This window comes from Echinops telfairi, unplaced genomic scaffold (genome assembly GCF_000313985.2).
Source record: "Echinops telfairi isolate 266 unplaced genomic scaffold, ASM31398v2 ScPeMD7_7;HRSCAF=31, whole genome shotgun sequence".
Classification (NCBI taxonomy): Eukaryota; Metazoa; Chordata; class Mammalia; order Afrosoricida; family Tenrecidae; genus Echinops; species Echinops telfairi.
The window spans coordinates 12267346-12285354 of NW_022103904.1; the positions used below are offsets into that span (position 1 = coordinate 12267346).

At 36.8% G+C, this 18009-nt stretch overlaps 1 pseudogene; it reads right to left on the minus strand.

Moving 5' to 3' along the window:
• The window catches only part of LOC105979100, a 27313-nt pseudogene that overhangs the window by 4796 nt on the left and 4508 nt on the right, over positions 1–18009 (minus strand).

The window sequence follows — 18009 nt, forward strand, 5'->3', positions numbered from 1 at the left end:
CAGAGGTCTAAACCAAAGCAAACAGCCCACTCACTGCCATGGAGTCAATGCTGACTCATTGTGACTGTTGGATAGAGTAGAATTCCTCTGGGAATTTCCCAGACTGCAGCTCTTGGTGGGACTAGAAAACTCCATCTGGTGCCAGGTGGCTTCTAACTGCTCACCTTGTAGAGTGCAGCCCAATGCATCACCAGTATGCCACTGGGGCTCCTCATGGCAGACCTAGCTAGATAAATGTAGTGCCTTATCATTTTATCTCTCTTTTGACCCATGTTAAAGCTGTTTCTGTTTTTAAAAGAGAGGTGAAGGTGAAATGCACCTGGATTAAGCCCTTGGTGAATCTCCTGTGACCATGGACCACAGTCTTGCTATCATCAAGAATACTTTGGGAAGTGGATGTTGCAGATGCAGTTAGGTTAAAATTAGCCCCCTACCACTTAATTCCCTTGCGTTCCACTTACACTTGTTCTAGTTTTTAATATTTCATGTTTCTTTTTTGATTGAGGTTTATATCTGCTTTAGTCTTCTTGTTTGCTGTTATTGTTTTCATTTTATTGTCTGTATGTGACATCCAGCATAGGTCACTTTACAGAGATAGTAACAGGAGGAATCATTAGTTGGGGACATGGCAGGGGAGGCTGGAGTGATGGGGTGAGAAGCTAATAGCAATGAGTACAAGAAATAAGACAATGTTCTGAAACTGATTGTGGTGATTATTGTACGTGTGATTTTGATGTGATTATACTATTGAATTATGTGATATGTGAATTATCAGCCAATAAAACTGTTGGGAAAATGAATAAATAAAAATTAATAAAAAGTCAGTAAATATAATAGAACAACTGGGGATGGGGAATGTGAAGGAATTTCATTAAAGAAGTGATAAAAACAAAAAAATATGATCGTGAGGATATGATTATATGTGTTCAAGCTAAGTTGACATCAGAGAAATGAAAATTTATAACACGATTAGATAATACAACCCACTTATTACAATGACTAAATTTTAAAAGACAGTTAATCAAATGAATTAATTATGTAAAACATTGTGGATTATTAGGTATACAAGTTGGTAACTTAAAGTGCTACAAAAGCCCTTGCGAAAATTAATGGGAAGTGTTGGTAGAGTTGTGACATCTGTGCAAAAAGTGTTGCTGTCAGTAAGCCTGGGTAGGGCTGTCAAATTAAGCGTTGGGATGCTAACCTCATGGGCGGGGGTTCAAATCCACCTGTGGAAGAAGCAAAAGGAGGCTATGTGCTCTGTTAGCAGCTGTCGTGACATGGTGGGCTGTGGTGCTGGGCCGCTAACTGCAAAATCAGCAGATGGAATTCACCATCCTTGCAGAGAGAGAAATATTTTCTACTCTCCTAAAGATTTAACCTATTGGAAAACCACAAGGATATTGTAATAGACTCTATGGTAGTGTTCATGATTAAAAAAAATTATTAAGCTGCTGCTATAGAAATCTATACCCAGGAAAACCCTACATAGGGTTGCTATGAATAGTAATTGTCTTGATGATAGTAGGTTTTTATTTGTTTGTTTGTTGTTATATGCTCTTGAGTCATTTTCAAGAGCTTTCTATTTCTAATCTAAAAGTTAGTTTAATTCACTCAGCTCCTCTTTGGTAAAAACACCGACTGGTCTTTTTCATGAAGATTACAGCTTTCAAAACTCAATGAAGAAGTTCTACTCTGTCACACATGGTGGTTATAAGTCAAAATTGAATGGCTGGGACCAAACAACAACAACAACATTGTATTAATTGAGGAAAGGCTGTGAGGATCATGTCTGCCCTCTTGACTGCACAGAGCTGGAAGGAGAATACAACTCCGCATCTGCCCACGGACGATTCCTGTAGGACAGAGATCAGACATGCCTCCACCCTCCAATATCCTTTACCCCATTCTGACACCAACCATGATTCCAAGGACACTTCACTTTCTGCTTGGTTAGATAACCTGTTGAAATTATAGAATGTGCACATGATTAGGGAATTTAACAGGTCTAAAACAAGTCAAGATCAGAAACCAATAAGGATGCAATCCTTTGGCCTACAATACATGGGTTAGAATGTCTTTCTCTGGTCTCAGACACATGGTTCCATTCAGTCATGTGGTTCTTTGGCCTCTGCCTTGCTCCAGCAAGTCTTACAAACTTACAAACTTAGCACTGACAAATGCCCACAGTGGCCTGCACTTGGAAAGTCACTTCCATGTCCATAGGCATTCAGTTTTCATTGTTCTGTTGGCCAGAAATCCCACTGCTCTGTCTCATGGTATAGGAGTTGTTGTTCAGCCACAGTTCCACACAGGACTCTGAAGTTGCTTCATTTTATGAGCGTCTCCTTTCCTGCTGCAGAGATGGCCCCTCTCAGTGGAATGGAGAAACAGACTACCCCTCTCCTTAGAGTCATATTCAGATTATTTGCATGTCCCATCACAATAATTTGGTGGGAATATGCATAGAACTATATCAAAGAATATGCATAGAACTATATCAAGTAATTTCATATCATTGTGTCCATAAATTATGACTCTAATTATATTGTTCAGATTTTTATTTAAAGTTATTCCCACTGGTATATCATGAAAACAGAGTTTACTCAATTTTGATGAGTACGTTTTATTAATTCTTTCATATTCTATTTCAATTCCTGAAATACAAAAAAAAAAGTTCAACATTAGTAATGGAAATGAGGAATCTTATCTTCTTAAAGACTTTCTGGTGAAACCTGTACTATTTTAGTATTTTACAATGATTATTATTGAAAATATACAATACAAGTTATTATTGTATTAATTTTATATTAAAATTATGCATAATAAGATGATATACATTTTTAAAATAAAATATAATTTAATTGGGGGCTCTTATAGCTATTATAATAATCTATACATTAAATGTATCAAGCATATTTGTACATATGTTGCCATCATTATTTTATAAACATTTACTTTCTATTTGAATCCTTGGTATTAGCTTCTCTTTTATCCCTCCCTACCCCTCATGCTCTCATGACCCCTGAATAAATTATTATAATTTTAATGTTTTACAATGATCACTGTTTCCTTCCCCCATGGTTTCTGTTGTTTGTCTCCCTGTGTGTGGGGGTGTGTGTGGGTGGTGGTGGTTATATGTAGATCATTACGATCAGATCTTCACCTTGTCTCCCCACCTTCTCCCTACCCTCTTGTTATCTCTACTCCCATTCCTGTTCCTGGATCCCATGTGTCATGAGCTCTTACCTTTTATCTGTATCTGTGTACATGCTCCAGACTAGCTTGTAGTGAAAGGCAGGATTAGGGTCATGACAGTGGGAGGTGAGGAAGCCTCAAGGAACCAGAATAATATTGTATGTTTCATCAGTGCTATACGCACCCTAATTGATGCACCCCTACCATGTGACCTTCTGTGAGGGGATGTCCCATTGTCTACAGATGGGTTTTGGGTCTCTGCTCCAACCCCCCTCGTATTCAACAATATGTTTTTTTTTGTTCATTTGTTTTGGGTCTTCTGATGCCTGTTACCTGAGCCCATTAACACCTCATGATCACATAGGCTGTTGTGCTTATACCATGTGAGCTTGTTGCTTCTCTGCTAGATGGCTGCTTGTTTAACTTCAAGCTGTTAAGACCTCAGACACTATATCTTTTGATAGCTAGGCACCATCAACTTTCTTCACCACATTTTCTTATGCACCCATTTTGTCTTCAGCAATCATGCTGGGATGGTAAGCATCACAGAATGTCAAGGTGTTAGAACAAAGTGTTCTTGCATTGAGGCTGCAGCTTGAGGTAGGACTTGAGCAGAAGTCCACTACCTCATTGCATTGCTATGTAAATATATGTACATAGGTCAATACCCCTATTTTATGAATTAATATATTTACATATGTACACACCTATGTTTATTTGATTCCTAGGTCTTCCTTCTGTTATCTTTTACTTCCAACTACCCCACCATCACACTCACCCCTATTCCACATTTTAGTAATTCCTCTCAGCTAGATTGCTGTTGCTCCAACACCCCTAGGATCTCTATATCCCCTTTGTTATTTATTTTAATTCCCTAGTTGTTCCCCTGTCTATGACATTGTTTGCTCCCCACTCCCTTCCCTGCCTCCTCTCCCCAAGTCTCTCCAGAACTGTCGGTCCCATTGGTTTCTCCTTGAGCTTGCTTCCCATGCCTATCTTATATTGGTAGGCAAAACCAACCATAACAGAGACAAAACAAAAAAAGAAACAAAAGATTGAATTAAAAGAGAGAAAAAAGATAATAATAACTAGGGGGGAAAAAGCATACATAATTCCAGGTCTGTCCACTGACCTCTATGACAAAACCCAACTAGTCCTGGGGGAATTCTGGGAACTGCCTGTCCTACCCTGAAGTCTACTTGGGGCTCCTCGGGCTCTGTGGCTTGCCTTTGCTCCCATAGCTGATCTGTCATGTTCTCTTCTTGCTTATTCCTGCTGTGGGGTTCAGATTGGACTAATGCCCCATGGTGTGTCTCCATTATTGTCCTCGGTCATAGTATTCTCCAGTGAGGGGACAGATGATATACATTTTAACTACTTTCACCTTCATTGAACTATTGAAAAGAATATTCAATGGAAAATTTAGGGTGCAATGTGAAAAACGATATTCAACTATTTTTTCTCCCTACTTACAATTTATTAATAGATCCATAATATGCCAGTCTTTAAAAATTAATGATCATGCTTTATTATTATTCTATACCTAAAATAGTTAGACAATCGCAAAAGTAGAACATGCTCAGCATATCTACACTAAAGAGAAAAAGTAAGCCTTGAATTGAAATATTTAAAGATTCTAAAAGCAAATTATTGAGTAGCACAGGAAGCATCAAAAGAAGATGGGCTTAATACACAGTCACCACCAAAAATAACTAGTTCACAGTCTATCATTTCAAGAGGTAGCATCTGAGCAAGAACCAATGGTACTTGAGGAAGAAGATCAAACTGCACTGAACGTGTTAGCCAAAAACAAGGGTCCAGGAATTGATGGAATACCAGTTGAAATATTTCTACAAGTCAGTGAGGACTGTGAGGAAGCATTCCTTCATCTACCTTGCCAACTGACTAGAAGATACCTGTGTTTGTACTCATTCCAAAGAAAGATGACTCAATGAAATTTGCATTAGAAGATGTCAGTAAAGGTTTGCTGAAGAGTATCCACAGTGGTTGCGGTAGTTCTTTAACAGGAGCTGACAAAGATACAGGCCAGATTCAGAAGAGGACATGGAATAAGGGATATCATTGCTGATGTCAGGTGAATCTTGGTTGAGATCAGATAATACCAGAAAGATGGTAACGTGTTATTATTAACTAGGTGACAGCATTTAGCTGTGTGAATCATAACTAACTATAGATAGCCTTGAGAAGAATAGAAGTCCTACAACACTTCACTGTGCTCTTGTAGAACCTGCCGATGGGTTAAAAGGCAGTTGTACAAAACTAACAAGGGAAAACTGTACGGTTTATAATCAGAAAAGTGTGTATCAGGGTTATATCCTCCCACCAGACATATTCAATCTGAATGCTGAACAAATACTCAGAGAAGCTTGCTTTAGTGGTGAAGACAATTCATTCCCTAAAAAAGAAAGACCCTTCCCCTCAGTTATGCTGTGGCCTCATGGTGTATACATTGCTAGGACCAGGTGGAGAAAACAAATAATCTAATCTTTCAGGTTGACTTTGCCATCATCTCTTATTTCATCCTCTCCCTTTCTTCTTAGGGAAACTTTATTTGTGTCTGCATAATTCTGATTAAAACATTGAGATTAAAAAAGTACTGATAAACACATTTAACATAATAAAGCCATAATAATGTTTTGAAGAGTACGGAAAGGCAGCATCCATTTTTTATTACAAATCATAGTATATGTGTCATATTTTTTATATAATATGCTTTATGAGCGTTGGGATCATGGGTATATATGACACCATAAGTAGCATATGACTGAACTATTTCAACATAATATTTTCCTCACTTTTTAATCCTAACTAATAAGGACATTAGAAAATATGAATCAGTACCATCCGATTAATTATTCAAAATATTCTGTATATTAATTTTGCTAGAATTTCTCATAATAGTTATAAAGAGATAGGATTTTTCCTGGAGTATTCTCTTAGAATTGTTTAAGTGCCCTATTGAGAGTTATTTTGAATTGGTCAGAGAGAAAGAGATACGAATAAGTAATATTGGATGTACTTGTCAGAACTGTGGGAAATGAGATAAATGCCGGAAGTATAGCTCCTTAGCAATTTATAAAGTACTGTATTGATATAAATAGTTGTCATTATCAGTCCTTGAAGAGATGTTATATACTTTTTAAAGTTACTAATATAATGCATACTATAAAGTTTACAAATAATGGTAATTTATTGTTCTTGTTTATTTCATTTAGCCTTTGGTTTTCATAGAATACTTTGAATTATTTTTGCTAAACTTTTGTTATCTTTAACTAGATAGCCAGTTTGCGGTATAAATTGGTAAACAGTGTTGTACTCGCATCACTATTTCTTGATGTATTGTTATACATTAATGAGTGAGATTAAAAAGCAACAAAGACACAAGCTGAGATTTCACTCACTCTTTCCTGAATTAGGTTTTAGTTTTCCAATGCTGAAAGAATCATTTTCACAATTTTTTGATGGTATTGATAATGTAATGACTCACAGACAAAGCTTAATCTATATTAATACATTTTTCCATGATTTTCTTTATAAAAGATTATTAACAAATCACTGTATGAAACCATGATTTGGAGAGTTTCTTGATTTAAGTGTTATGAACCCTGCTACCAAGGTTAATTTCAGGCTACCAATGTGAAACAGTAGCTGAATATGCATAATAACTTCAAAACACCAATAATAAATTTTGTTACAATTGCAAATGAAAGATTTTGAATACATATTACTTTGGATTTTAATATCATTAATTCAGTTTGGTTTAATTTTTAATAATTGTGGCATTAAGGAAACCAGCTCATGACTTTCCTAAACTTAACTCTTGTTCCAATGTGTCCATATGACTCAACCACAATACAATGCCGACTCCAAACTTATCGTGACAGCAAAATTAACCACAAGCCACATGGTTCCGTGTTTTGGGATTTGGTTAATGTGATTATGAGGATAAAGTAATCACAATAAGAGTTACTCTATTTTGTTTATATAAGGGAACTGTGTTAAACCAAGTGTGAAATAGGAGACATTAAGAGAATAATTAAGAATAGTGATTTCCTTTAATCCAGGATAATAAATCTCTATCAACAAACCCTTTTCCTTCTTATTCTCCCCCTCCTTATCTTCCATCTTTTAGTTTTATAATATTAGTTTATCTACATGTTTTAAAACATAGAACAAGCATTATAATAAAACAAATAGCTATTTCCTCACAGAAATATATCATATCCCAAAAAGCAAGCAAATAAAACATGACAAAAATTACATATCTCAGCATAAGCGGTATTCATATTTAAAGATAAATGAAGTCCTGATATATGTTAAAACATAGATGAACTTGGAAAACATTGTACTGAAGGAAATATCTCACAAAGTGTGCAGTGTAGCAACAATGAAACATACAACTTTCTTCTAAATCTCAAATGCTTCCTCCCTGCCACTATCATGATCCCGATTCTACCTTACAAATCCGGCTAGACCAGAGGATGTACACAGGTACAGATGGGACTGGAAACACAGGGAATCCAGGACAGATGAACCCTGTAGGACCAGTGGTGAGAGTGGTGATACCAGGAGGGTAGAGGGAGGTGGGGTAGAAAGGGGTCACCGATTATAAGGATCTACATATAACCTCCTCCCTGTGAGACAGACAACATAAAAGTGGGTGAAGGGAGACGTAAGACAGTGTAAGACATTACAAAATAATAATAATTTATAAATTATGAAGGGTTCATGAGGGAGGAGGGAGGGAGATGGGAGGGAGGAAAAGAGGAAACGATACCAAGGGTTTAAGTGGAGAGCAAATGTTTTGAGAATGATGAGGGCAACGAATGTACAAATGTGCTTGACACAATTGATGTATGTATGGATTGTGATGAGTTGTAAGAGCCCCCAATAAAATGATTTTTAAAATTTTACTTACCAAATTAAAAAAAAGACATACTCTATTATGTGACTAATGAAGCAACAAAGTCCAAATGGAAGAAGCACACCATCCCATGTGAATACGAGATGCCAAAGGGTTCAGTTATCAGGCATCGAAGAACAAAAAATCATATCATTGTGTGCTTACCTCTATGATATGATCGCTGAAGAAAAATAGGTGCATAAGCAAATGTGGCAAAGAAAGCTGATGGTGCCCGTCTATCAAAAGATATAGCGTCTGGGGTCTTAAAGGCTTGAAGGTAAACCAGCGGCCATCTAGCTCAGAAGCAACAAAGCCCACATAGAAGAAGCACACCAGTCTGTGCGATCACGAGGGTGTTAAAGGGATCAGGTATCAGGCATAATCAGAACAAAAAATCATATCACAGTGAATGAGGGGGGGAGTGCAGAGTGGAGACCCAAAACCCATTTGCAGGCCACTGGACATCCCCTTACAGAAGGGTCTCCGGGGGACACGAGCCAGTCAGGGTGCGATGTAGCAACGATGAAACATACAACTTTCCTCTAGTTCCTAAATGCTTCTTCGCCGCCCCCCCTCCCACTATCATGATCCCAATTCTACCTTACAAATCTGGCCAAACCAGAGGATGCACACTGGTACAAATAGGAACTGGAAACACAGGGAATCCAAGGTGGATGATCCCTTCAGGACCAGTGGTGAGACTGGCGATATCAGGAGGGTGGAGGGAGGGTGGATTGGAAAGGGGGAAACGATTACAAGGATCTACATATAACCTCCTCCCTGGGAGACAGACAACCGAAAAGTGGGTGAAGGGAGACGTCGGACAGTGCAAGATATGACAAAATAATAATTTATAAATTATCAAGAGTTCATAAGGGAGGGGGGAGGGAGAAGGGAGGGAGAAAAAGAGCAAACGATACCAAGGGCTTAAGTGGAGAGCAAATGTTTTGAGAACGATGAGGGCAATGAATGTACAAATGTGCTTTACACATTGATTTATGGATGGATTGAGATAAGAGCTGTATGAGCCCCTAATAAAATTAAAAAAATAAAATAAAATAAAATGTAAAGCTTGAAAAAAAAGATGTGTGTTTCAAATTTATTATACAAATTGCATACTCCATAGATCATTTTCTGTGTGGGTTTGTCAAAGGATAATATAATGTCAATGGAATGACAATTTACATAATAATATTTCTATTTAATATGTCTTCTAATATAATATTTCTTATAAACATACCTTTAAAATGTTTAAATTGGATTAATCATTTGTTCTTACAGATCCAGGAAGAGTTAAATTTTACATGCAAATGTAACAATTTTTAAAGTTCTGAATTCCTCTATTGTGTTGAAGTGTGACTTACATAACAGATATTATGTGTAATCCTCAAGAATAGAAATGACATTCTCCAGTTATCTTTAGTATAATAACTAAACAGAAACATTTGAATGCTTATGGATGTGTAAGATTTACTTTATACGTCAATTGATATATCTATACAGTGAGACTTACAATATTTATCATCCCTTACTTTCCTGTCAATATTATTAAATATCTTACAATAAGCCAAGTAAACATCACTTTGAATCTATTTTCTAGCACATGATTATAAAATATGTATAAATGATATGCAAATGAAAATATGATTTCCACATGATCCTAAGCAAGAAAAAACTATATAGACAGTAGATTCAGTATCATCTTGAATTAAAACCAGACATAAATCCACACCCTCTTTTAAACTGTTTTTTAATAACAGATATTTATAGAAATGTATTTTTCATAAAGAGCTAATAGTGTACTTAGTTTATATGAACGAGAGTTGTTCAATGCATTTCCTGTTCTAACATTAATATCCTCACATTCTGTCATTAAATCATCTTTAATGGTTCTGTTTTTCAGGTTAAGTGCCTCCTTGTTCTGTTTTAATAATTTTTCTCTGCAGCTCAAACTACCTCAACCATTGCATTATTGAGCTACTCCGGGACAGAGGCTATTTCTACTCATCATCACTGTCTCTTGTAACTCACATTATACCTTACATTCATTGTTGTTAGATGCTATCAAGTTAATTCAAAATCATAGGGGCCTTAAGTATAACAGAACTATATACTGCCCAGTCCCACCACAATTGTCCCTATGTTTGAGTCTATTATTGCAGCCACGGTGTCAATCCATCCCCTAGAGGGCCTTCCTCTTGTTTCACTGTCCCTCCACTCTACTAAGTACATGTCCCTCTCCAGGGACTGATCTCTTCTGACCACGTGCTCACATTATGTCAGATGAAGACTTTCCAGTATCTCCTCCAAGGAGTCTTCTGGCTGTACTTCTTCCAAGATATCAAATTTTCCTTTTAGCAGAGCATGGGACTTCCAATGTTCTTCTCCAGAACCACAATACAAGGCATCTATTCATCTTCAATGTCCAATTTTCACATGCCTATAAGGCAATGGAAAATACCATGGCTTGGATCAGGCACACCTTAGTCCTCAAAGTTACATCCTTACTTTTCAGTACACTAAAGCAGTCTTGTGCAGAAGATTTACCTAATGCAACTCATCTTTTGATCTCTTGACTATTGTTTCTATAAGAATTGATTGTGGATCCAAGCAAGACAAAATACTAGAAAACTTCAACTTTTTCTCCCTTTATCATGATGTTGCCTGTTGGTCCAGTGGTAAGGATTTTGGTCTTTTTCACACTGAGTTGTAATCCACACTGAAGAATGTAATCCTTGATTGATCTTCATCAGCAGGTACTTCAAATCCTCACTTTCTGCAAGCAAGGTTATGTCATTTGGATATCACAGGTTGTTAATAAGCCTTCCTCCAACCTCAATGCTGCATTCTTTTTCATATAATTCAGTGTCTGTGCTGATTGTCTCAACAAACAGATTGAATAAATATGCCGGCCGGGAGGATGCAGTCCTGTCACACAGCTTTCCTGATTTTAAACATTCAGTATGCCCTGGTTCTGTTTGTACAGCTGCCTCTTTATCCATGTACAGAATCTGCATGAGAACAATAAAGTTTTATTGAATTCTCATTTTAAAGGTTAGCCACAGTTTGTTATGTTCCACACAATTGAATACCTTGGCATGGTAAAAACAACAACAACCAAAAAACATTAAAATACATTTCTGGTATTATTTGCTTTCTACAACATTTATAATAGATACTAAATGTATGTGTGCAAGATTAAGGATTTCCAATTCAAAATTATTATTCTTCTAGCTGTCATTGAGCTAGTTCTTCTAAAGGAGAGCCTATATGAGTCAGAGTAACACACTGCTTTATTGTTAGCAGCTGACCAAGTTAATCCATTTGTACCACATAAGAATCCTGATTCAAAATTCTTTTATAACAACCTCTATGAAGCGGTGCACACGCTATTCAGATAACCATAGCACAGCAGAGGCTTTGCAATGGACGGAATTCCAGAAATGGACAGAGAATTTTCATAAAACAAAATAATAGATAATAAAATAAAGAGAGACATAACTTATTATTAACACTAGGGGGGAGGAATCTCAATGTAATCAAGTTGGAGATTGTTTAAAGTAGAAGGAGAATAAAGTGCAATACACTCATATTACGGAATCTCTAGCGAAGGAATTGGGATAGCTAAGATGATGGACACCTGAGTGAAGCTGTCACTTTCTGACAGTCGTTATGTGGTAGTTTTCTAGAAATAGAAATTTAAAGGTGATTATCTGAGAGTAGACATGAATATGGTACAGAAATCAGCTTTCTTCGCCACATTTGATTACGTGCCCAAATCGTACTTGTACTGAGGTAAGATTTAAGTAGAGGCCCAAAGTCCATCTGCTTCCCTATTTTATTTACACACACACATATAAATATTTATATATATAATGTTTTTAGATACACATATATATGTATATGTTTTATATCCATAGTACATGCATTTATACTATGTTTGTTAAAGCCACTCTATTGATTTCAACACACATGTATCCCAAGTGAAGACCTGCTTCACAGAATTTTCTAGGCTATCAGCTTTGCATGGGGGATAGCCATTAACCTTTTAATTAGCAGCTAAATGCTTAACTGCTGGGCCAAGAGTTCTTTGTACGTGTGTGCTGTGTATATCTATACATAGAAAAGGACATACATATATAACACAGATATTTTTATTTATACCTATAAATCCAGGTGTATTGTAGTATTAATACATGATAGTTCATTATGCAAAAGAATTTAGTTTGACTTTTCAAATGATAACTGATTTGCATTTGTCTGTCAGAAAGTTCATTCTCATACCATTTTAACTCAGGCCAATATAATCTTGTATCAGGCCACTGTTCTCAAAATATTTTCTTATTTAAGATAAGTGCATAGGTCACAAATAACAATTATTTTACAAAGTCTTAATTTTTCATCACATATCTTGCAAAATCCTTGCCAGCGACTGTTCGAAAGTCAGCAGAGCTGAGCAGCAGCCTGCTGATGTATCTCCAGCAGACTGGACTTCCACTCTGGCTGCACCATGGGTGGTTTATGATATTCATATTTTATAAATGTGCAAATAGTGGAATCTATCAGTTTTGTAAATTTGTTTTAGTTTTATGAACGTTCTTGGAAGTACTCTTAAAAGCCTCTTTAGTTCAGGTGTATGATTTACTCTCACCGTTAATCAGTTAGACTGATAATTCTCAGCATTCAACATTTACTGAATTAATAGAATTCTCTTTTTTTTTTCTATAATTCATTATTTACTAGTGTTGTGGGAGGATAAGAGGGGTGAGCAAGTATGAGACCACTTTACATTTAGGGTGTGTATTAATTGAGACTGGCAGAATTACTGTGAGAAAAAGAAAAGCCGCTTATTTCTGCTTTTCTGGTTTTTCCAGGTTCAGAGTTCCTGTTATAAAATAATTTGGAATTCACTAAGCAAAGTCTACACTCAATTGTGCTCTCTGGGCTTCCAAAGTAGAAGGATATGTTGTACCAAAGAGTTTGTCTTATTTTCTGAACTTTGGATTTACCTGCTGGGATTGCTGACACCTTTTTTTCTTAAATGGTTCTTTGTGGATGTATTAATGTACCCAGATCCATGATTTGGAATTAGATCAACAGATAAATCTATTTCAACTGAAGCACAGGGCACAATTTTTTCTCTGAGTAATTTAGAAGATGAAAAATTTTATATCTTCATTTCACTCAATTTGCTCATGTTTATTGAACATGTATACTATCTATTTGTCAATTGATGTTATAAAATAATTTATTAGTAATATTTTAAAATAAAAATTATTAATTCTTTTGGCATTATGTTTACTGTAAAATGTTACCACAGAATAATATGTATTTTAAGCAGAAAAAATAAATTTAAGGGTCATTTTATCAGGCTTTAGTCTTTCCTAAATTCCAAATTGATTTTGTAAAATTTTAAAATTAAAGTCAATAGATTTTACTTCTGAGACTATGAAGTAGATATATTTTTCCCCATTCCTTCTGCTCTGCATCACTAAGATGCCTGGACGTTCTATTTAAAGCAAACGTAAACCCCGGAACGTTAGAGAGAACACAGATGACCAAGGGCTTTCGTGTCATAGAAACAGCAGGGTAGAAACTTCCTTAGTTCTTTTTAATTTTTTTTGCATTCCTGTATGACCGATGTGAAGTAAAAAATACTAGCAATGAAGAAATATCAAAAGCGTCAGACAAAAATAACATTGAACAAAAGGCCAAATAGGGAATCCCAGAAAGATAAAAAAAACTAAGAAAATAATCACTGTGTAGTAGCAAAAACTACAGAGAACAATGAGTCCCCAACTCAACCCATGAGAGAAAAGCAAGTTCTTAAAATCTCACCCAGATTGTCACAAAGGCGTCCCAGGGTCCTGTAGGGATGAATACAGAGAAACTCTGACAGGGCGCTGGACCATTCATCTCAACCAGGCAATAATAATGTTAACCACCAGAGAGTATAAGTGCAGATCACATGGAAGCCTGGACTTTCAATGATACCTTGCAATAATGAGGCTTGCTACTCCTTCGAAGTAAACTGTTCTCAAATACGGTGTAGTAAAATTCAGAGCTTTCACTAACACTCAGTAGTAAGGAAGTTACTTACCTCTCTTGATGTCAGAATAATCCAAGTGGGACACATTAGGCACTCCTTCCTCTCAAGAAGGAGTGTTCATTCAGAACTTCTACCTTACCCAATAGTAACATAGATGCCTTATAATCCTACTAGATGGCCACAGAGGTCAAATGGGTAGTAGTCTTTCTCACTTGGCATTAATGCAATGGTATCTCACCCATTGCCTACTCTCTTCCATACCCTGCTAAAACAGTGCAGAAGAAATATGATAAAGCACAAAGTTTAATAAGATCCAGATATTCTTAGCATAAAACAATTGTCTATGTCTCAATTGATATCAAGAACCATGATGACCTAAAATGGAAAGGAAAAAAATTGAGATTGATGAGATAAACATTTTAAAATTACTTAAAAGAGGTTAAAACAACCATCATGAAATAATTTAATGAGAAATATAATTTAAACAAATTCAAAAGGATAGAGCCTCATCAATGAAATAAAAGGATTCTGAAAATAAACCAAAGATGCAGCAAACAATGTAAGGAAAATGCAGTAACATAAATAAAGTAAAAGATCAAAGGTTGGGCTCAAAAAGCAGAGTGTAAAGGACAGGACAGAAAAACAGGGAACTTAAAGTCAGAAAAAAATAAGCTACCCACTGCGATGTAGCAACAATGAAAAATACAACTTTCTTCTAGTTCCTAAATGCTTCCTCCGTCCCCCCACTCTCATGATCTGAATTCGACCTTGCAAGTCTGGCTAGACCAGAGGATGTACACTGGTACAGATAGGAACTGAAAATCCAGGGAATCCAGGGCACATGATCCTTCAGGACCAGTGGTGTGAGTGGCGATACAGGGAGGGTAGAGGGAGAATGGGTTGGAAAGGGGGAACTGATTACAAGGTTCTACATGTGACCTACTCCCTGGAAGACGGGTGACAGAAAAGTGGGTGAAGGGAGACGTTGGACAGGGCAAGATATGACAAAATAATAATTTATAAATTATCAAGGGCTCATGAGGAGCGGGGAGGGGGGGGTAAAAATGAGGACCTGATGCCAGGGGCTTAAGTGGAGAGCAAATGTTTTGAGAATGATGAGGGCAATGAATGTACAAATGTGCTTTATGCAACTGATGAATGTATGAATTATAATAAGAGTTGTATGAGCCTCTAATAAAACAATTTTTAAAAAAGTTACCCACTCTGAAAGACAGAATAGACAAAAACCTAAAAAGAAAAAAAAAAGTGACAACGTAACAACAAAAAGGATGAGGTCCATAAAGACATATGGGAATATAGGAAGCAACAGCAACAACAATTATTTGTGTCAATGAAGACAAAATAGATGACTGGGGACTACAAAAAATAAATCACTTATGCACATCTAAAGAATTCATAAAAAATGTAAAAAGAGAGCTCACATATTGGAAAAACATGTTTACCAGTGACACAACACACAACGGTTAAACTAGCAAAATCTATTCAACTCTATAGCAACTCAATATGAGAATAACAAATGACCCAATTAAAGAGTGGTCAAAAGGCAAACAGACAGCTCAACCAATATGACGCTCAAATAGCTAAGAAAATTGCAAAAAATGCTAATGATCACTTGTCATACAGGAGCAGCAAATTAAAACTATGATGAGATGCCACCTTACATTCACAATGATAGCCCAATTTCAAACAAAACAAAAACAAAAAAAGAGAAAACTACAAATGTTGGAGAGAATGAGGAGAAACTGGAGTTTGTAGTCACTGTTGGTAGACTTGTAAACACATACAACTGCTATAGAAAGTGATATGGCACTTCTTAAAATAACTGGGAGTGGAAATCCCATATGATCAAGCAATACCACTTTTGGGGATATATCTGAAAGAAATGAGACAGAACAGGATATATACTCTCCCATGTTTATTGCTGTACAATTCACATTAGCACGAAGCTGGAAATTACCCAAGTACCCATCAGTAGAAGGATACACTCTGATTCATACACACAAGGGAACACCTGCATCCCTGGAAACAGTGATGAAAGCATGAGACACCTCATGGCATGAAGGTTCGGAAACCATTATGCTGAGTGAAGTCAGTCAATAACAAAAGGACAAATGCTGTATGAGTCCATGAGTAGGAGGCTTCTAGGTAAGCAGGCTTCGGTGCTCAAGTCATGTAAGTTTCTAATCCAGTCTACCAAATGCAGAGGTTGAGAACTTGCTTAGTACCCATGAACCATACATCAGCCCTTATATGTACATCCTAAAAACCAATTCGATAGAGGAGACCTCATCTCAGCTTGGGTCATTCCTTAAAGAAGAGGGGGATTGGAGAAGACCATTCATTTGCTGCTATACAACATTGTGAGAAGATAACACCAAATCAGCAGACTCTTCTACAAAAGTGATAATAGAACTTTACTGAAAAGTCAGGTCAAGATGAGGGGAGAGGAGAATGTATATTTTGAATCCAACATTTCATTTGGAGAGTAAATGGGGAGGAGTCACTTCCCATTTGGAAAAGATGCTTAACAATGCTTACATAGAATCCAAGGGAAGAATAAGCCCTGTACTATGTTCATAATTAGACATTTTTGGCCTAGTTTGTATCTAGCTTTGGTGGTCCAAGCGGTGTGCTATAAACTACTGTGACTTTAGACTCTGTCCTTTCAAAGAGTGTCAGAGTGGCCAGCTTCTGACAATATTATGGGTCCGTAGGCACAATTGTATGGCAATAATATATAAAGATTATAGTAAAGTCATAGAGAATAAGAGAAAAATGGGAGAGAGTAAAATAAAGGAGTTAGACACATTTCATGGTCCCATGCTCATCTCAGCCCCTCTTGGTGGTCCACGTGGAGATGGGAGACGAGAGGAGGAGAGAGGGGGAAGGAGGAAGATTTCTTTCTAACCAAGGCTTATATATGCTTAGGGGTGTGCAAGCCCCCTGATTACAGGTAACCACATACGGCATAGAAAGGGGTTGTACCATAGACAATAAAGCAATGGCAGGGGGACGATCTAGGGGTGTACTTGCAATAGGAAGAGGAGGGATTAGGGTACACATGTGACAATATGGGTGGATCCTAGATTCAAGATGGCGGTCTACCCTTTATCATCCTTGAGCTGGCTAGACTTATTCTCTGGGATATCCAGGGAGACAATCACTATCCTTATCAATAAACAATAGTGTCTGCTTGCTCTGGTTGGCTGAATACCTTCAGGGAGATAACTTATATGTAGCTGAATAACAACCTAGGGAGAAACCTTTCTGTTTCCCACAAAAAAACACACTGTCCTTCAGAGGCCACACCTGGGCTTTACCTCCAACTTACCTGTTACCCTTGGACGAAAGACTGAAACTCCCTTGTGTGAGAAAAAGCAAATGGCTGCCACTACAGGGCTATGGAATTGGTGGTCACTGGACATTGAATCAGATCACTTGTTTTGAGGGTACTCGATGAAAGGTGGCCCAGGACCACCATCTATTTAGTATCTTAATGCACCACTTGATATACTATGACATGTATGAATCTGATAGGCATGGTCCTTCCTTTGTGAAGGAATGGTTTTGGAAATTTTGCTCTATCACAAAACTCGGTGGTCAAGGTAAATAGTGCTCATTTAATAGTTTAATCTGTACATATTAACAACTCATGGATTACAGTTTGGAGCTGATCTATATTCTTTATCTTCCTTTTCTTAACGGTGTGTTAAATTCTATACCGTTGTATAAATTAATGATGCTATCAATAGAATTACCTAATGACCCAGAGGGTCTGATAACAGTGTCTGGAATAAAACAACAAAGAGGCCTCTAA